General features: G+C 39.6%; 1 pseudogene; it reads right to left on the bottom strand.

Moving 5' to 3' along the window:
* Positions 1 to 280: 280 nt before the first annotated feature.
* On the bottom strand, positions 281 to 398 carry LOC126282534 (5S ribosomal RNA; annotated as a pseudogene).
* Positions 399 to 22316: the final 21918 nt, after the last annotated feature.

Raw genomic sequence — 22316 nt, forward strand, 5'->3', positions numbered from 1 at the left:
AATCTTCCCCCTCATAGACAAGGATGGGTATCCAACTCAGTGCCACGTGACCAAATAACCAAAGGTAGGCACTAAAAAGCACTCCGTCTTCAGGCCACAAGTGGCCCATCAGGACCATCCGACCGCCGTGTCATCCTCAGATGAGGATGCGGATAGGAGGGGCATGTGATCATCACACCGCACTCCCGGTCGTTATGATGGCTTTCTTTGACTGGAGCCGCAACTATTCGGTTGAGTAGCTCCTCAATTGGCGCCACGAGGCTGAGTGCACCCTGAAAAATGGCAACAGCGCTTGGCGGCCCGGATGGTCACCCATCCAAGTGCCGGCCATGCCCGACAGCGCTTAACTTCGGTGATCTGACGGGAACTGGTGTATCCACTGCGGCAAGGCCATTGCCCACAACCAAAGGAAGGACTGGGCAAATTTTGGTTCATTTGCACACACTAGATGGGAAGGTACCACAGACTTTATTTAACATTAAGTTAGCCTTGACTGTACAAGCTAGTGATCTTTATCAATTTATGAGTTATTTTAAAAACAATGGTAAAAACTTAGCCTAATAAAATTTCCCACACACAGCCTGAAGGGCTAATTAAATAAATACAATTAAAACTCAGTAATTAACTAGTACTTGAAAAGTTAATTTTGAAACAGGCTTGAAGGCTATCTTAAACACATGCTATTTGAAAACAAGCTATTTGACTGAATAATTAACAAGACACATCAAACAGAAGCAAAAAGTTTAGCAAAGGAATCACAGTAATAGGCACACTTTAAAATTTCCATAGATAATAATTACCATCAGCAATAAAATAACTGAAGATTTGGTTCTCAATTCTAAATTAGTGTGAGTTCTTTCACATTTTGCTCATACATGACCTGGCTGTTACACTAAGCTGGTTTGCAAATCACCAGTTTAGTGTAGGAGTTTCTATAAGTCTACAACAGACTAAAACATTAAATTACCAGCCAGACTGACAACTGAATACAATAATAAAACTGAATTATGCTGGCTCCACATTATAAGTTGGTTCTGCAAGGAAACATTTTGTTACTATAATACAAGTTTGCAGCCCCAGCTGCCAACTAAACACACACACATGAGATACCAACACACCAGACAAAGTGTACACAGCAGATACACCTTTCATGAAAACAGAGCATAAAATATCTTAATATAGGGAGGGGCATATTGAGCCGACACAAAGATCAGATCAATAAGTTTAGTCAGGCAATTCAAATTGCATAACAACTATCAGACTGCTGATTTCAATGCTGATCTAGCAAAACTGGAATAGATAACCTCTAACAAATCCCACCTGTGCGCCTCACACAAACACCAAGGCCGTCATTCCATAATTCCTTATGAGTTGCAAATAGCACATTGTACCATGCCAAGATCCCATAGTGAAACCTCTAGAAGCAGTGGCATATGCGTACTGATTCCTCTCCAGCAAGGCCAGGTGTCTTTTACTTCCTCATACAGGCCACTACTTCCTAATAAAAGCACACAACATGCAATGCACACACTATCACATGCCAAACCAATGCAAAACTCTCTGTATGACCATTCGCATTGATAGCCAAGGCATGCCTCTCTACTGCCCACCCCTAGCTCACTAACCTCTCTGACAAAGATTGCTAGCTGTAAATAGGAAAGATAAACTAGCCGATTGCTGGTGGTGATCAGCCATTTGGCTCAGATGCCTTCAGTGTTCTCTTTCCACCTATCTGCTCTCTCCTCTGCATTATCAATGGAATTTAAGTTGCACTCTTAATGTTACTGCCTCTGCTTTTAATTTCACAGAAGATTGTTTTGACTTTCCTATATGCTGAGTCAGTCCTCTGCCACTCATTTCTTTTTCAATTTCTTCACAGTTTTCATGCAGCCACTTTGTCTTAGCTTCTGTGCACTTCCTATTTATTTCATTCCTCAGCATCTTATATTTTTGTATTCCTGAATTTCTCTGAATATTTTTAGACTTCCTTCTTTCACTGATCAACTAAAGAATTACTTCTGTTACCCATGGTTTCTTCGTAATTACCTTCTTTGTACCTACATTTTTCTTTCCAACTTCTGTGAGTGCCCTTTTTAGAGATGTCGATTCCTCTTCAATTGCATTGCCTACTGAGTTGTTCCTTATAGCTATGTCTATAGCCTAAGAGGACTTAAGTGCATCTCATCATTCCTCAGTACTTCCGTATCCCATATTTTTGCGTATTGATTCTTCCTGACCAATCTCTTAAACTTCAGCCTACTCTTCATCACTACTACATTGTGATATGTGTCTATATCTGCTCCTGGATATGCCTTAGAATCCAGTATCTGATTTCAGAATCTCTGCCTGACCATGGTGTAATCTAACTGAAATCTTCCTGTATGATCTGGTCCTTTCCCAATATTCCTCCCCCTTTATTACACAGAACACAATCAGTCTTTCTCTTCACACATTCCTTGTTCCAAGCCCATATTCTCCTGTAACCTTTTCTTCTGCTCCTTCCACTACAACTGAATTCTGGTTCCCCATGACTATTAAATTTTCATCTCCCATTATGTACCACATTACCCTTCAATAACCTCATATACTTTCTTTATCTATTCATCTTCAGCTTGTGACATCAGCATGTATACCTAAACTATAATTGTCGGTGTTGTTTTGCTGTTGTTTCGGATAAGAACAACCCTATCACTAATCTACTTTCAGTAACAAACTCTCTGGTCTACCTTCCTATTCATAATGAATCTTACTCCTGTTACACCATTTTTTTTGTATGCTGTCCATACTGCCCAATACTCATCTGACCATAAATTCTTGTCTTCTTTCCACTTTCACTTCTCTGATCCCTGCTATATTGAGACTGAGCCTTTCCACTTCCCTTTTCAGATTTTCTAGCTTCCCTACATGTTCAAGCTTCTGCCGCAACTCGTAGAATGTTATCATTCCGTAGGTTATTCAGTCTTTTTCTCGTGGTCACCTCTCCTTTGGCAGTCCCCTCCTGGAGATCTGAATGGGAGACTATTCCAGAATCTTTTGCCAATGGAAAGATCATCATGACACTTTTTCAATTACAGGCTACATGTCCTGTGGATACACATAATGTCTCTTTAATGCAGTGGTGTCCATTGACTTCTGCTTCCTCATGCCTTTGATCATTGCTTAAGGGGAAATTCCCCATCCCAAGGACAAGAGAATGCCCTGAAACTGTGTCCACTCCTCAACCCTCGTTCAACAAGGTCGTTAGGCAGAATGAGAGTGATTTCTTATGCTGGAAGTCTTCAGCTGCCAATACTCATTAATAATAAAAATTTAAGCAGTGGCAGGTTTTGAATGCAGGACCACGGATGTTTTGATTAATAATCAAAGACACTAACCCCAGACCACAGGGGAGCTATATATGTGGCTATACGAAATTGTGAAAACGGCAACATGTTGTTGTTGTTGTGGTCTTCAGTCCTGAGACTGGTTTAATGCAGCTCTCCATGCAACATCAACATATAGAAACACTTAATGTAATTATTATGATGATTATGACCTTCTTAAAAAGATAAGCAATGATAAACAATAATTTGTAATTTATTCTTGAAATGTATGTTTCAACGATGATTTTGTACAGATAGGTCAATAAATGATAGTATTTTCTTTGCTGCATGTTGTTAGAGGTAAATTTTGTCTTTGGATAGTTAGTAGCCCAATTTTGAAGTGCAACTATGGAGTACAAGTTATGTGTGTTGTGTTAGCATCATAGTTGATGTTGATTTGCACTCTGACATGAAATGATTGAAAATATATGTGTTCAACATCACACAGTCCACCAGTGTTCATATTATTTAGCAAAATGAAGCCGAACATCCTCTAGATCAGTATAAATAATTACATTTGAGAATGGGCTTTGAGCCTACAACTTATAACAAAGAAGAAGAATAAAAGATGAGTAGTATGAAAACTGTTTATTCAAATTCTACTGCTGTTATCGTTCTCTGTAGTGTTTCACTATCACAGATTGTCAAGTGCTGTGGAAATGTGACCATCCGCTCAAATTATTAACTTTCTTCAAAATTAATAAATCAAAATGGCTTTGAGCACTATGGGTCTTAACTTCTGAGGTCATCAGTCCCCTAGAACTTAGAACTACTTAAGCCTAACTAACCTAAGGACATCGTACACATCCATGCCCAAGGGAGGATTTGAACCTGCGGTCGCGCGGTTCCAGACTGTAGTGCCTGGAACCGCTCGGCCACTAGTGCCGGCTAATAAATCAGCTTTGGGCTGCCATAGGATGGTGACAGAGTATGCATCTACTATGCTGATTAAAAATATATGACAGACCTGATCATGCTTGTTGCCCAAATTCGTGCTATTTGTAATTACAAGTGTGCCACATCGCTGTTATGACAGAGATTTTTACTATAAATAAAAATGGTTTACCCTGGATCATGCTACCGGACCTCTAAAAATCTACGTATCAGACTTTATCAATGTCTATTTCACATTTCATTACTCCTTGAATTGCTTTGCATTTGTCACTACATATCTCTCCGGCTACTAAAAACTGTAGTGTTAATCGCAGTCTTCATCAGGTTGTGATGGTCATAAGTAATTACTGTTCTGCTTTTAAATATCCTGCTCAGTTGTACTGAGAAGTTAGACTGGAAATCAAGGGGGGGGAAAATATCCCGAATCTAAGCCGTACCTGAAATTTGAGACTCGAAATTAAAGGGGAGAGCAAAGTTTTAGACCTCACCTCCAAATCGAAACAATGTTGGACCATTGTAACATGAGACACAATTTAGGTCGAATGGATGAAGATACAGCTACAGTAGGTTCGAGTCGTAAGCTTAGCAGTAAAGCTTTACCAGGTAGCCACTGCTATGCGTCCGGCGCTCCGTCCGTATTTATACGGGAACCTTCCTTTTTCACGTGCTTCGTCGGGTTTGAATCGATTGCTTACTTTGCTTTGATCTGATGAGAGCAGTTCTTTGTTATAGGTGTTACGTCACTCTTAGCTGAAAATGCATTATTGCACTATGTCATGTATTATTCGTCGCATTCTGAATTTCTGATAATGACTGTTTACGACCTGTCACAGCCCGCGGCATGGATTGCTTTTGTGAGAGCTATCACCGTTTACAATTTAAAAAAAAGAGAGAGAAATTGTCTCACTAGCAAAACAATGGCAAGAGACAGATTTTTTTTGTTACTTACCCTCCTGCTTTCTTTGATAAAGATCAACAAGAACCAAATAATAGACTGAGTATGAAAGAAGGTGCTCGCATTAAGGGTTTAGCGAAAATCTTTCTCCGTTTAAAAATATTTGCAGAGCCATCTTTCGTAAATTACATTCTGCACAGAAATTAGAGCCATATTAGATTTAAAAATCTAATCAGTTGCCGTGCTTCATTTCTGACTGTATCACTATTCAGCATAAGAATAATACGAATATAAAAATGACATGATATGTATATTCTTCCGCGTTTGCTGTTTTCTCGCTCAAGTTTCGTAGTTTATTAGGCAGACAGGACTTCAATGTGATAGCAGCAAAAACGAAAGAATACATGGCACAATGTTTACATTCGTATTATTCTTGTGACGAAGAGGATACTGCATGTGATTCACGGTTCATAAAAGTTCATATTAGCAACCATCTCTTGTCACAGGTAGGATAAAATTCAGAATGTTGAGTTGGCCATATTGACATACATCCTTCGACCATAAATATCTATGGTCAAAGCATACATCCTAAACAGTCTTGCCAGTCGGTTTTTTGTAGTAGATTTTTAGTGATGACTTCAAATGCATTTGTGTTGTTGTTGTATTCAGTCCGTAGACTGGTTTGATGGAGCTGTCCATGCTATTCTATACTGTGTAATGTAGAGTAGCAACACTTATAAAATAAGAATGAAAATAACTTAGAAATTAAACGCTGAAATTTAAAACAAAATTTTATTAGGTTTGTAATACATTTTATACGAAATGTTTAAAATATCAGTCCTAATTCTGAATCACTATCACTCGATTCTTTGTTGCTCATTTCTTCATACAGAGCATCGCCCTCCGTACCATCTAGTGGATTGGATATTGAACATTTTTTAAATGCTTGCTGCACATTCTTATTTGGAACACACTTCCATGCGTCATAAATCCATTGGCACACTTGCGACGTTTTACTGCAGGTGTTGTATGGCCTGCGTACGCATCTAATACCAACAGACTGCGTAAACCAAGCATTGCGCCAGGGCAACGATTCCACACACGCCTAATCCATTCCAGCACCATGTCCTCCGAAAACCACCCAGTTTCGTTTGCTCGTACAAGTACAGTTTTTGGAAACACTTCCCATTTCGGTAAAGTGTTTCGCTTGAAAATTATGAATGGCGGTAATTTATGTCCATCTGCTGTGCAAGCAAGCATGACGGACATCCACTGTTTTTCACCCTGTGATGTAAGAACACTGATTTCTTTCTTTCCTTTGGCGTCAACAGTATAATTTGACGGCATGTCAAAATATACGGGAGGTTGGTCAGCATTTCGTGTCTGACCAAGAAGGTATTGCTTTTCTGTGCGCCGCCTGATTATGAAGCGCTGCAATTCCACAAGTTTTTCTGCATATTTTTTTTGCAGCTTCTGTGCAAGTGAAGTTCGCCTCCGAAGTGAAAAACCCCCGCGCTTCATAAACAGATCAATCCAGCTGGGACTAGCCATAAAATTTTCGATTTTTTGGTCTCTGGCAATTCCATGTGCCTTAATTTTTAAACTTCGGCGTTCACGGGCACGAATTACTGACGCTGCTACTTCACAAATTCATTTAAAATCACTTCTAGTGCATGATATCGCCCACACTTTGGCCCACTAAATGCTTTCCTGCTATTTGAACATTCAAATAATTTGTCTCTCTGCAGTCGCCATCGCCTGACGTTGCTCTCATCAATCCCATAGGCTATCGCGGACCTGCAGCACGATTAGAACTTTGTTTCGCATAAGAAATAACTCCCCTCTTGAATTCGGAACTATAATGAAAGCGCTTCATTATGGTTCACTAACACCAACAAGCACTTCACAAAATTCCACGAAGCAATAGGTGCCGCTACGTGAAATCTTAATGAGCCCCAGCGTACCGACTCGTGCAACAATCCGAAAGCCTTTTGCATTGTTGTTACTTTTGTGTAAAGAATTTTTTTTTTGCTACAAATATTTGAAAGGCTACAACATTAGAAGATGAACAATACGGAATTTCTATTTACTTCGTTGGATAATGTATGAAAATGCAGTGGTCGAAACTCGGGGTGGAGAAAACCTTTTTTTAAAATTTATTTACTGACACACAGGTTTTGGCGCCAGTATTGATCTTTGTGCCTGCAAAGCATACCTGTGTAGCGCTACATATATTCGACAGCAGAAGTTAGTTGTGTCGGCACCTACCTACATTTTTCAGAACTTCCACTTACTTTGCAGTCGATTCTAAGTCGCAGGCGGTTTTTTGGATTACAAAAACCGAAAAAAAATGTAAGCTCTGACTTAAGTTCAGTGCTTAGTGCAATACCTCCATACAGTTCATAATTATATACATTTCCTGAACACTTCAGCACAACAAACCATGTTGAAAATGAAATTTGGAGAGTTGTTTAATGTGGTACACCACAAAACCTGCGTGTTTTCGTAATACACCAATGTAAATACAGAAACCACCAAATACTACATCCTAGCTTTACATGAGGATGAATACAATGTGATTTTTGGTACCAGAATCTCTTACAAAAGGTAAAGATAAAAAAATTACTACATCTGGACAGGAACCTCCTTTCATAGGACATCATAACTCGATGTCTTGATACACATGGCCACTGTGAGTACATGAAACAATCAAAATTATTATGGATCTTAAGATATCCTGAAGGTCATACTGTCGATATATCATTACTGACATTTGATTACAAGAACTGTACCAAGGATGATATTTGTATGTTAAATCTTCAATGCGCTGTTCCATCGAAACATTGAAACAGAATACTGCAAGTTTTAATGGGAAAAAGGCAAAAAGCCACAAAACCAATACGGTGAATGTCACATCGAGTATCATGTTGGTTTGACATCACTTCCCACAGCAGTTGCTAGCAGGGGGGAGGAGAAGGGAGGGTCAAGGAGGCATTGACATTTGCTGGTACTCACTATCTCTAGTCTGTAGTGATCGATTGCACACGTGACGGATTTCTGCGATTCGTCACTCCTATGTGGGAGCTCTACAACACGATCTCAAGATGGCAGTGAGTGATGACAGTAAATCACGTTTAAAGTGGAAGAAAACTAGTGAAAAGCACAGAAATAGTTTTAGTGACTAGATTGTGGTGTAGAAAGTCCTTCCACAATGATTGTGTAGGCCCAAGTAACAGTGAAGCTTTTTCTGAGAGGTGTTCAAAGTAGCATATATGTTATTGTGAAGCTTGCATCAAAAGACTAGTCATCAAACTTTTCAGTGAAAAAGGAACACAGAAACGTAAAAAATTAGAGTATTGTGTTAAGAATAATGTCAGCTTATTACAATTAGTACAAAATCTTTTCAAGTTAACAATGTGAACTACCAAATGATAACTCGGCAATAAACACAGAGCTAGAAACAATTCTCATTTCAAATGCAAGATTAGAAAAATGTTGCAGTTGCCAAAATACTTTGGAAAATGAACTGAAGAAACCACTGAGAACAGAAATGCCACCGAAGGTGCATGACGAGACATAGGGATTTAGAGTTGTCGTCAGACATACACTCCTGGAAATGGAAAAAAGAACACATTGACACCGGTGTGTCAGACCCACCATACTTGCTCCGGACACTGCGAGAGGGCTGTACAAGCAATGATCACACGCACGGCACAGCGGACACACCAGGAACCGCGGTGTTGGCCGTCGAATGGCGCCAGCTGTGCAGCATTTGTGCACCGCCGCCGTCAGTGTCAGCCAGTTTGCCGTGGCATACGGAGCTCCATCGCTGTCTTTAACACTGGTAGCATGCCGCGACAGCGTGGACGTGAACCGTATGTGCAGTTGACGGACTTTGAGCGAGGGCGTATAGTGGGCATGCATGAGGCCGGGTGGACGTACCACCGAATTGCTCAACATGTGGGGCGTGAGGTCTCCACAGTACATTGATGTTGTCGCCAGTGGTCGACGGAAGGTGCACGTGCCCGTCGACCTGGGACCGGACGGCAGCGACGCACGGATGCACGCCAAGACCGTAGGATCCTACACAGTGCCGTAGGGGACCGCACCGCCACTTCCCAGCAAATTAGGGACACTGTTGCTCCTGGGGTATCGGCGAGGACCATTCACAACCGTCTCCATGAAGCTGGGCTACGGTCCCGCACACCGTTAGGCCGTCTTCCGCTCACGCCCCCAACATGGTGCAGCCCGCCTCCAGTGGTGTCGCGACAGGCGTGAATGGAGGGACGAATGGAGACGTGTCGTCTTCAGCGATGAGAGTCGCTTCTGCCTTGGTGCCAATGATGGTCGTATGCGTGTTTGGCGCCGTGCAGGTGAGCGCCACAATCAGAACTACATACGACCGAGGCACACAGGGACAACTCCCGGCATCATGGTGTGGGGAGCGATCTCCTACACTGGCCGTACACCTCTGGTGATCGTCGAGGGGACACTGAATAGTGCACGGTACATCCAAACCGTCATCGAACCCATCGTTCTACCATTCCTAGACCGGCAAGGGAACTTGCTGTTTCAACAGGACAATGCACGTCCGCATGTATCCCGTGCCACCCAACGTACTCTAGAAGGTGTAAGTCAACTACCCTGGCCAGCAAGATCTCCGGATCTGTCCCCCATTGAGCATGTTTGGGTCTGGATGAAGCGTCGTCTCACGCGGTCTGCACGTCCAGCACGAACGCTGGTCCAACTGAGGCGCCAGGTGGAAATGGCATGGCAAGCCGTTCCACAGGATCACATCCAGCATCTCTACGATCGTCTCCATGGGAGAATAGCAGCCTGCATTGCTGCAAAAGGTGGATATACACTGTACTAGTGCCGACATTGTGCATGCTCTGTTGCCTGTGTCTATGTGCCTGTGGTTCTGACAGTGTGATCATGTGATGTATCTGACCCAAGGAATGTGTCAATAAAGTTTCCTCTTCCTGGGACAATCAATTCACTGTGTTCTTATTTCAGTTTCCAGGAGTGTATGATGTAATTTGAACAGATGCTCCACAAGTGCAAACCATGATACGGGGTTGTCCTCGTACAAAGGGGGCAGTTTTGGCAGATGGCCAGGGGATGGGACAAAAGCGGCTTCGGTGTATCTTGGAAGGCCTGCTGGTCCATCGTAGGAGGGGCCGTACTACAGCTCGGTAGCATAGGTGTAGGTGTGTAATTGGCAAGCACGTCCGAAGCAACGGCGGGTTGCATTGTTCTTGACGAGTCGCGAAAACACGACGCGGCTGACATGATCGATACTTTCGTATCCTGCCTGGAAGGCGGCGCGTGGGTCTGCTCCCGAAAACTTAAAGGTTAGCCGAATGAAGGAAGCGAATAGGAGCAGGTGAGGTAAAACACGTCGGTACTGCAAGTATGTAAAAAGAGTTTTTTGGTGCATGAATATATACATAAGTTTGTACAGATGAGCACATAGGTGCGAAGCCTTAGACCTGTCGCAAGTGGTGCAAAGTCTCTACACCAAACGAAGCTGGAGCGAAGTGTCCTGGCCATCTGCTCTGGATGAACTGGGTGGAAGTTGAGCGGCGCTCGTAGAGCTGTACAGCGTCGGCTAGAGGGCGCTGTGGTCGCCGAAGATCTTCCGCTCTCGTAGCGCCAACCTAAGAACGGGCACCTGCGCTGCAGCATCGTAGCTGTCGATACCACAGGTACCCTGGGAACGAGTGGTTGCGCAACACGTGTGACGGTCCAGTAAAATGTACTGGAGGTTAGAGATACAGATTTGAAATTGTCCACCTGGGAAATGACGAGGAAGGCCGGTGCGGCAGACACAGGCGGAACCGTGGGAGAGGCGAGCGGCTGAACGGTCGGAATTGGGACCCTCCTCTGCGTGTGTGTATGTGTGTGTGTGGGGGGGGGGGGGGGGGTACTTCGTGCGACAATAGTGTGAGTTTTCTGTGCACATCGGCAACACACCCTGTGTGGTCGGACTATAAATTACCTGTGAAACTTGCTGAAGATCGCATTGTTGCGGTAAAACGTTCCTGGAAGGCAAAGCTCTGTAAGATGTGCTCGAGCCCACTTGGTCGAAAAACTGAGCAACACGTCTGGTAGGTGAGCAAGGGGAATTTGGTGCATGAAAATGTCCATCGTTAGTTTGTGAGTGAGGCAAAACCGGAATAGGTTGATAGTTGTTGATAGCATGTGCGTTTTGAAAATGGTGGCACTGGACACAGCACTACTGTAACCAACATTGTGGCCCCTTGAGAGTCAAAGTACGTGTATGAATTAGATCACTTTGAATATTACACGAGCAATCGGTAGTTACACAGTTTTGAAAATTATCCATTTCACATGTTGGCAGCATACTCCGGTGACACAAAACCTGAGTCCATCGTTTGAACTAAGGGTGTAGGACTCGGACTCGACTGTTGTAGAACAACAAAATTTTGAGGTTAACTTGGTTGGAGATTGTGAATCATTGTTGATTAGTGGAGAGCCGGCCATTGTGAATCACTGTTGATTAGTGGAGAGCCGGCCGTTGGCAAAGGATTGGAGTGGCCTGGTTGTCATAGTTGGGCCTCCAAATCTTTGAACAAAGCATTAGGTGAGGTAGCCATGGCATCGTGTGCGTAACCTGTTGATTTACAACACCTAGTGTGGAAGTCGCGGAAAATGTAGCAACTTTGGGGTCCCAAGTATGGGAATGGGATACGATTATTGGTCGAATGCAACAACTATCCCCATTAAATTTCACATAGAGAGTCCGAAGGTGGTGTTAATCGTGGTCAGCACGACCTATCTACACCACAGTCCTTTAGGTATGATTGGAGTCATAAACCAATGGTACCACCAAAACCATAATATTCTGACTTTTTGAAAAGGCTTAGATGGTTTACACAATCAAAGGCTTTTGAGAGGTCACAAAAAATAACTACTGGAGTAATTTTTTTGTTCATGTCTCCCAGAACTTGGTTGGTGAAACAGAATACTGCTTGTTCTGTAGAAAGACCAGCACGAAATCCAAACTGACTCTTGTTTAGGATATTGTGGAAGCTAAGATGGTTGACAATCAACCTGCGCAAGAATTTTTGAGAAGATGGTTAAGAGGGAGACTAGTTGATAGTTTGTAACATTGTTTGTCTCACCTGTTTTTGAAGAGTGGTATCCCTACAGCAAGTTTTAGCCTGTCAGGGACTATTCCCTCTTGCAGAGATGTATTGAATATGTTGCATAAGACTGGACTTATATATTTATAGCAATATTTCACTATTTTACAGAAAATATTGTCCACACCAACAGACTTTATTTTCTGATGAGGTAATAATTCTTTCAATCTCTTTTACTGTAACATGAGGTAAGTATAATTGTGGGGTTCTATTACTGATAGCTATCTGTAGAAGAGGCAATGATTTGTCCACACAACCATTCTCTGCTGCTGACTAAAAGTGCCTGTTGAAGATTTCTGCAGCCATGTCAGGTTTCTTCACAATATTGGTACCTCGTTTAATTTCAATGGCTCCCCATTTTTTGCCTGTTTCCCACTTCATTACATTCCAAATTGTTTATATTTTGTTGTCAGACTTATCAATTTCAGACTTAATCCACATATTTTTTTGACTTATTTATTACCTTCTTTAGGATGCTACAGTAAATTTTGTAGTGCTGACATTTCTTTGGATCATTACAAGTTCTGAGGGAATAATATAGCATCCTCTTTATTCTACAGGATGTTTTTATTCTTGCAGTGATACATGACTTATTGACAGTGCTTATATGACTGTTTCTAATTTTTTTTTGTTGGGAAATGTGCCTTCAAAGGTAGACATAAATTCATTCAGAAATGTATTATACTTTTTGTTCACATCTGTTTCACTAAAAACTGGACTCCAATCTATCTCTTGCAGGCTGGTGTTGAAACTTTGGAGGGTTTCATCATTTATTATCCTAAAAAGATTTCCAAGAATTTTCAGAACTGTTGCTCCGCTTGATGAGTAAGCAATTGACCACCATGATCAGAAAGGCTAAGAATTGGCTATACACTTATATTGTTGACCTTTGACTTCTTATAAATATGTTGTAAATCAGACTTTGACAGTTCTCAGTAACTCTTGAAAATTTACTACCGTCGTCAGATTATAAGAATCAACTAGATTTTCTAGATCTGCTTTACCATTGCTCTCATTTAGGAAATTACATTGAAATCACCTGTAATTATAAGATCCTTGGATTTTGAGTACATTTGCGATAAGACAGAATCTAACGGCCTCAGGAACACCATTATGTTCCCTGAGGGAGCTCTGTATAGTGCTAACACTACAACTGTATGGTCACAGTGACTCTTTAAATTCAATGTGCTATATGATATGTTATTTTTTTAAGTAAATTACTACTCTACCATTCTTCATTATGGATCTACAGTAATGTGTTGCTAGACAGTAACCACTGAGCTGTAACATTTCAACATTTCTCATGTGGTGTTCACTAAAGCATAAAACATCGGCATCCTTTATCTCTTGTGGGTCATCTAAATGAACAGTAATTCGTTAACTTTGTTTATAAGTCCTCCTTCATTATGGTGAAAAATTGTCTTAGCTTTGGTATTTGCCGCAAGCAGCTGCTTTTGCCTAAAAATCATTTGTGGGCTCAGAAACAAGAGGCTCATTGTTAACAGTTTCGCGGAAATACTGAGCTTGAAAATTAGTCTGATGGGATTGCTGGAGCCACTTAAGGGGAATATGGTCCGAGTGAGGAGATATTTTGTTGATTTCTTTCATGATTGCTGAATTTAAAAGAATATCTAAGGTTTGTTTACCTGACCTGTCACGGAGCATGCCGTGTCTGGTAAACAACTCTCTTTGAAAATTACTCATATCTACAACACAAGTATTGCTAAACTGTTACAAGTCTTTGCTAAAGTAGAGTTCATTTGAGAGACAGCTTCATTTACACAGGACTGTGGGATTAAGTCGTGTCTCTTTGTAATGTTCGCAATAAATACCTTAGAATACTGAAGCGCTGTTAATTTCTCCTTGAGTGATTGTGTAACATCAAAACTTTCATTGCAGGCTACATCGTTCGAACCACCTATTATAAACACATAATCGTTTTTTACTCTTTCAGGATCGCAGCCTGCTACGACTTCCTGAATTTTCTTTCACGATTCCACAAACATCAACACTATTAAAACTGGTTTTTACCATTTCGGCCATACCTCTTCCATGAGTGTAACCAAAATATGAACGCGCTTTGCTGTTTTATTCACAGCAGAAATTTCTCTTCTCGACGCTGGAACTTCAGGCTTTGGCAAATCAAACGTAACTTTTTATGACAATTTGAAACGTCCCCTTAGAAAAAATTATACAAGACTGTGCTTAAACTGACACACAATATTTTTAGCGCAATGCAATCTGACTTCCAAAAATCCCTACGAAAGAATGGCCCTGACTAACATTAACCTATACGTTTCACAAATGACTTACCTCACAAAAATCTTCGTTACTCAAGCTACTGCAATACCGCGAGTGCCACTACTGCCAGCTAAATAAAAGATTCAAACTACGGAAGGCACTAACTACTGATAGGTATAGTTAGCAAATGAAAGATTTTAATAGAGAACAAACAATGTATTTACCTTAGTAGTCATAATATATATATCACTTCATGACACCAATTCTTACTCCGCCATCTATCTACCCACATCCACCACTGCTGGCGGCTCACCTCCAACTGCACAACGCTACGAGCTGTTAGCATCCAGCTGCCGCTGCCCAACACTACAATGGCAGACAACAATGCAAACCAGCCACAGGCTGCACACGGCACAGCCAGTAATTTTTATACAGAGCGCTACGTGGCGTTGGCGTTACCAATAAAAAAAACCTAAACATCCTACTTACATAGCCCCCATGCTCCCCACAAAAAATTTTTACAAATTGTTTTGGGCAGTGGCCAATAATGATTTGATAAAATTTTTCATAATTACTATAACAAAGATATCAAATGCACACACTTATTGATACAATGTTGGTCAGAAGCTAAAATTTTCTCACAGTCCATAAAGACAGTCCTGATCGTTCATCACAGTAAAATTGCAGGGTTTTTTTTTCAAAGTCTGAGCAATAAAAGAAATTGCACTTGGAAGTAGTGGATTTCTAAGCAGTCTTGAAGAAGTAGTGTTGTCCTTCCAACGAAAGACAGTGCTGACTCTTGACATGCAGACAGGTAATGGGCCACAGGAGAGTCAGTCGACGTTGAAGACTATTGGTAGGTAGGTCATCACAGAGCAGACCCACTGTAGTCCTGGTAGAGATTAATATTGGTGGGCCACCAGAGGTACAGACCCACTGCAGTCCTTGTAGAAATAATGGTATTGGTGGGTCATCAAAGGTGTAGACCCACTGTAGTCCTTGTAGAGATGGCCAGCAACCATCTGTTTGACTGTGCAGGCACACAATCACCATTGAAGAGTCTTGCGGATAATATAGCAAGTCCATAACCACCACTTGTGCAATCACAAAAATTGTTTTTGAAATGTCCTTACAACCAGCAATGCTGTTATCCAGCCCCTCACTGAATTATTAACACACGTGCAAACACTATCGGTCACGACTTGTCACATATTGTCCATACACTTTGACCAACAGAAATGTGTGCAGTGAAATGTAACTTACAAGTTACTTAATTTGATTAACTGGTGTCAATTACAATTATATAACATAAGAATACAATAACAAAGGTACAAAATATATCATTAAAGAACATAACAATACAGATAACATTTGCAGTAGTACAGGCTTTACAAAAGAATCGAAATAGCAAATACATCAGTGTTACAAAAATTACGATATAAGTACATACATAAAAGATCAGAATAACTTTTGAAACATCAACTTCACACTTGAGCATTAGAACAAAACTGAATAAATAATGTGTAAACATCTTTACAAAGTAAATAACATGTTATTAATGCAAATTATATTTGAGGATAACAGTATTCCTCATCATAGTGAATGTAGCTTAGTATTACAAAAATTCTGCAACATAAGTCTTATCAGATCATCATATAAAGACCGGTAGAACATAAATACACAAACACATAGTGGGATAACACAAAGAAAGGACAGGGTTTGTTTTCAGTGTAACATTTGGTACTGCAGTCCAACCCAAAACTTCATTCTGTAAATCTTTCGTCATATCTCAACATTTGTTTCCACCAAAAAAATCCTATCAAAGCATGCTTTCTGTATTTATATGTTTACATATTTCTTACCTCATCATTTATTTTCCAGTATCTTACGTCATCATTTATTTCCAAGAGAATCCTACCTATACCTGCTTTCTGTACATTTTTCGTATAACCTCTCAGTGCATTTCTTCCAATTCATCGCAACTCATTCTTTTATATAGGTTACCCCCTCTTAAGCTAACTTAAATCTACTGAGCTCAGATGCTAAACTAAGGGACGAGGCAATGCAGCAGCACAAAACATTTAAGACAAACAGCAATGATAAAAAAATGGAAATTGGCAAAAAAGGCAGCAATATTACAACTAATATAAGGCAATGCACAGCAAACAAGAAAAATAAATCATTTATAAAATTGGCTTAACCTAGTAATACAAAGTGACAATCAGTAGCACTATGCATGGCAAACAGCAGCAGCAAATGCTATAACTTATATCTAAACATGACAAAGCTCAAGCAGAAAAAATGTTACACTAAAGACAACAATGCAGATAAGGACAATGTCCATTCACATCTTAATGTCTATGTAATTAAAGTGGTGCACCACAAAAACTAATGCTACAACAAATTACCAAGTACTTGAAAAGAAAATTATATATACAGTTACTGTTATTAGTCGCTTCTTATTGCTCTTTCCATTCCAAGAGCTCCTTTTTCGAAGAATGTGGAACATGAAATAATTATTTAATAGATCTGTTGACAGAAAGTGTTCACATTAGCAAATGCATTTAATTTTATTTTATAAAACCAATGCTGCAACACAGCTGGAAACCAGATATCAAATGAAATAAGCAACTATGAAAGGCAAAGCATAAAAATATCATTCAATAGTCATATGACATTTCATAAGTTAGTACAAATTCTCTTAACTCTCATAGAAAGACGCTTGTCATTATCAGGTGTGCAGAAGTAAATAAGTATCTTTTCCAAGTAATGAGTGTGTCGTTTTTGCGATGCTTTCTACAAAGGAATGTCAATAGCGAGGATATTGGCCTCCTTTTTTTTTTCTTGTGCCTCTGAAAGGCACACACTAATGGCTTGTTTCCAGGTGGCTGTCGCCCAGCTGGGTGCCCACGACGCATTACGTGCAGGTGGTCACTTACCTTTCTTACTGAAAAATTTACGACAGCAGATTCCGCTACAGTGACAGTCTCATATAAAAATATTTTCACAGGTTGAGAATTTGCGTTACAAATCTGTAGAAACAAAATCCTTTAAATATAATAGTGTCCAAAAAATTTTCACCAGCATAGTGATACATTCACGCATATACACATATTTCATAACACTTAAAGTACGATTCTCGGTTTCCAACATCCTTTTTCACAAACCAGAGTCCCTAACCACTACTCTTTATCCCTTACCTTATTCGTCCACATTTCTTCAATATTTCATCATAACAGATACGTAGCATAATCAAATAACTCATATAGCATCAGCTTATTGATCATAAACATACCGCAACAGCGTAATACACATCGTCATCATAACATCATAAAACCTCAGCCAAATCTCAAAATCGTCGTAGCTTCCTCCAATAATTTCAAAACCTAAAAAAAATTCTCTGCTCATGTCAAAAGTGTCATTTACCTCAAACGTACTTTAACAATCATGATCCCATACCAAACACATCATTCAAAGCTCTCATAGTATCACAATGGTTCTGAAAAAATATGAACATTTCACAAGGTACAGACAAAATACAATTTCATTAGTTTGAAGTTATTCAGCTGTGTAATTACGTAAACATCTGTCACTGAGGTAGTAAAAAAAATGTTTGTCGCTCAGTTAAATGATCAGATAGCTGTGTAATTTATGTGTTAGAGAAATATGGTACCGATGTGTAAAGTTGTATAAGCAAATACCATATTAGCTAGGGCTCCTTGTGCTTGCCAAACACATGACACACAAAGTAAGCGTGTACCCCCCAGAGGATTAATGTAATTATATCCTCAGATGTTACAGGTTACAGCAATGGAATGAAATGTATCATGGAAAACCTTTGCATCATTGTACTTCAAATATCTTTAAAAATAAATGTTTTCAGTACATAATTAATCACTCAACTACACGTACTGTAGCACTAAACTGTGTGTCGTGTTGTAAGATAATTTCTGTGGAAGTGTCGTAGTTATCGTCCTCCTAAAGCTAAGTTCTGCAGAAGTCAATGTACTCACCTCATGATAAACAAAAGTGAAATGCTTTGCGTATAGATATCATAGTTACTACGCTTATTGCCATGATGAAGAAAGTACTGTGCTGTAACTTATTGTTGTGCTACAGAAAAGGCTGTCTCATTGTAGCTATACCACAAAGTTACTACTAAAACATGTTTTCCTTTCCAGAAGAATTCAGAAAAACTCTGCAGATATAAAACAGATACACCGCAAAAGCAACAATGTAAATCATGTCACATATTAGTAGCGTCGTGATATAATCGTGTAGCTATCAGAGAAACCAAATGCTAAGTCATCTTTAATCTCACCGAATGTACTTCAAATAAAGAATGTATTTTCAAGTAAATCAAAATGTTGCATTAAAATCTCATTGGCAGTACTGGTAAATGTTCTAAGTATGTAAACCTTATAGTCGTTACATAATCGTGCAACTAACAAGCAAGAATGTACACACACAATAACACTGTGACGTCTGTTCACTATAACAATGCACTCGTAATTACTGTGTAAATAAGTTCTCTAAGTTCTAGACTGGATAGTTAACTTCAAAACATTGTTGCATGTTAACAGATTCTAAGTCTGACAAAGTATACTAGTAACGTGAAGTGAACAGCTTTATGGCAAAGACAAAGTTAAAAAGCAGATTATCTTTCAATAAATGGTTTTACATGTGAAATGTGGTGTAAACCTTTACTCTTCCTAGTACGCAGAGTTTCAACTTCAACGCAATTATCATGTGGTATACGTCGGATTCTGTAAGGTCCATTGTAAACTAGAAAGAATTTGTAACTCAAGTGTTTCTTCTTATGTGACAATGAATGAGCTTTAATGAGAACTTTCTGACCAATATATAATTTCTTTGCATTTGCTTTACCGTGTAATTTTCTCCTTTTGTCTGCAGCAGAATTTATATTTTTAATAGCCAAATCAATTATGTCTTTGTGTCGAAGTTTACGTGTATTCGGAAAAGGTACAAGCTCTCTGATTCTGTTCGGTGGTTCTTTATTCTTCAGTACAAGAACAGGTGGTAAAGCAGTGGAGTCATGAGGCATTTCATTCAGCACGTTTTGAAATAAGTGTAAATATCTGTCCCAATGCTGATTCTTTCTGTGACAATAAAGTCTGCAAAGCTTATTGATTTCTTTCCTAATCCGTTCAGACGGGTTACAATGTGGTGAGTACAATGAAATAAAAACAGATTTGATTTTATGGTTACGAAGCATGCGACACCAAACAGCAGATCTGAATTGTGGTCCGTTATCTGAAATTACTTTACTAACGTGTCCAACTTCACGTAAGAAATTTCTAACAAAGGCGTTGGATATAGACCGTCCAGTGGCTTTATGTAACGGAGTGAAAGAAACAAATTTTGAAGTAAGTTCAACAGCGACTAGAACGTACGAAAATCCATTAGATGTTCTAACAAGCGGTCCCAAGAGATCAACAGCAGCAAATTCTTTTAATTTGGAAGGAATGATAGGAAACAATGGAGCACAATGCGAGACAGTAGATGGTTTCGCCTTTTGACAAAGTTTACAAATAGACAAGACTCTTCGAATTCTCTTTCCATATTGTTAAAATAACAAGTCGTTCGAAGAATGTGATAACATTTTCGTGGACCAAAATGTGCATAGCTGAAATGAATGTACCAAATGAGCTTATTAACGAAATCGTCTGGAATGCAAAGTACCCATAGCTTGTCATCAACAGTGCTGCGTTTGAACAGTATGTTGTTCCTAACCAGATAATAATGCCGAATCTGTATGTGTGTCTTTTCATGCCATTTACTTTTGATGTCTTTCCAAATCGGATCTTTATCTTGTTCATGAGCAATGTCCTTTAAAGATGTGGTGATGAAGTTTTCAAAGGCGACTTTCTGAATGTAAAGAATACTGAAATTTTTATCGAGGTTGCTTTCTGTGTTACTTTTCTCGAGCCCAGCCGGTGCGCGTGACAGTGCGTCCGCAACAATGTTCTCCTTGCCGGGAATGTAGAATATTGTGAAGTGAAATTCTTGCAGAAACAATGCCCAACGTTTTAACTTGTCATGATTTAATTTTGAAGAGATAAGAAATTGTAATGCACTATGGTCACTGTATACTTTTACGTGCTTACCATAAAGAAAGAAACGGAATTTGTTAAATGCCCAAACGATAGCTAAAGCTTCTAATTCAGTAAGGGAATATTTTTTTTCAGATTTTGTTAGCACTGGGCTAGCAAAAGCAATGGTTTTCTGAACAGTAATGTCATTTTCTGTGGCTTCTTGAAATCAATGGGCACCAAGACCGACTTTAGAAGAATCCGTGCAAAAATCTTGTGAGAGATCTGAATGAGCTAGTATTGGCGCGTTAAGTAACGATTCTTTCAAAGAATTGAATTCCAACTGTGCTTGTTCGTCCCAGTTCCAAATAGTATTTTTTCCAGTGAGAGAACAAAGTTTTGGTGTAACTAGAATTTGCATGTTCAGAAAACGACGGTAAAAATTTACGAGGACTAGAAAACTGCGGACTTGTTTTTTTGTGGATGGAACTGGAATGGCTCTGATTGCTTCTAACTTTTCAGGATCCGGCTGAATGCCTTCAGAAGAAATAATATGTCCCAAAAACTTCACCTTTGTCCTACAGAATTCAGACTCTTCCAAGTTAACTGTAATTCCAGATTCTGCAAAAATATGTAACACGCTGTTGAGGATGCGATTATGTTGTTCCCATGAAGCTTCTGCTATCAGAATATCGTCCACATATAAGGTGATGTGATGTTTTAAGAACTCAGGTAATATGGAATTTAGCCCGCGAATGAATGCTGCCGAAGAAATGTTCAAGCCAAAAGGAAGTTTCCGAAACCGATAACAAACGCTGAAACAAAGGAAACCTGTGTATTTTCTACATTCTGTATGAAGTTCGATCTAATAAAAGCTGGATCTGAGATCAATGGAAGACAACACTTTTACACCATTAAAATTTTGAAGAAGTTCTTCCAACGTTTGCGGCCTGTCTGTTTCAGGAATAATGATAGTATTGATTTGTCTCGAATCTAAGACAAGCCTGATCGACACATTTTTCTTCTCAACAACATGTAATGGATTATTGTATGAGCTTACTGCAGGTTCAATAATGCCCTCGTCAAGCATAGATTGTATTTCTGTTCTAACACGGTCCCTATAATGTGCTGGAATTACGTATGGTCTGACACACAATTTAGTATGCTCACGAACACGAAATTGGTACTGAAATCCCTTGATTGTTCCTGTATTGTGTGTAAAAACTGTGGAATGTGCTTGTAAAATCTCAAAAAGGTCCTGCCTATCAGTGTCATTACAATTCTCAATTGTTTGAATTTTATTCTGAATTAACTCATTAGTTTCAAATATGCCGTCGATATCATTTCTGTCACTACTTGCACAGTGATTGTTAGTGTCTAGTTCCGTAGAAAATTCCGAACTGTTGTTTAACAGAAGGTAAAGCCGATTAATTTCCTCGTCATGGTTTGAGAGCCAATCTTCAAATTTCAAAGCTATTGACTTACCTTCTTTCTCTAAACTTATTTCAGCATCGTGAAAGTTTAAGATTGCTTTGTATTCATTCAAAAAGTCTACTCTCAGTATAATTTCCGTCGACAATAATGGAACAATAAGAAAGTTCATAGAGAAGCTGTGGCTTTGACAAAAGAATTCTAAGTTGGTTTGTTGACGCACACTACACTTTTTCCAATGACTGCACCTTGTAATTTAATCTTTCGTAAC

This window comes from Schistocerca gregaria, chromosome 7 (genome assembly GCF_023897955.1).
Source record: "Schistocerca gregaria isolate iqSchGreg1 chromosome 7, iqSchGreg1.2, whole genome shotgun sequence".
NCBI classification, from domain to species: Eukaryota; Metazoa; Arthropoda; class Insecta; order Orthoptera; family Acrididae; genus Schistocerca; species Schistocerca gregaria.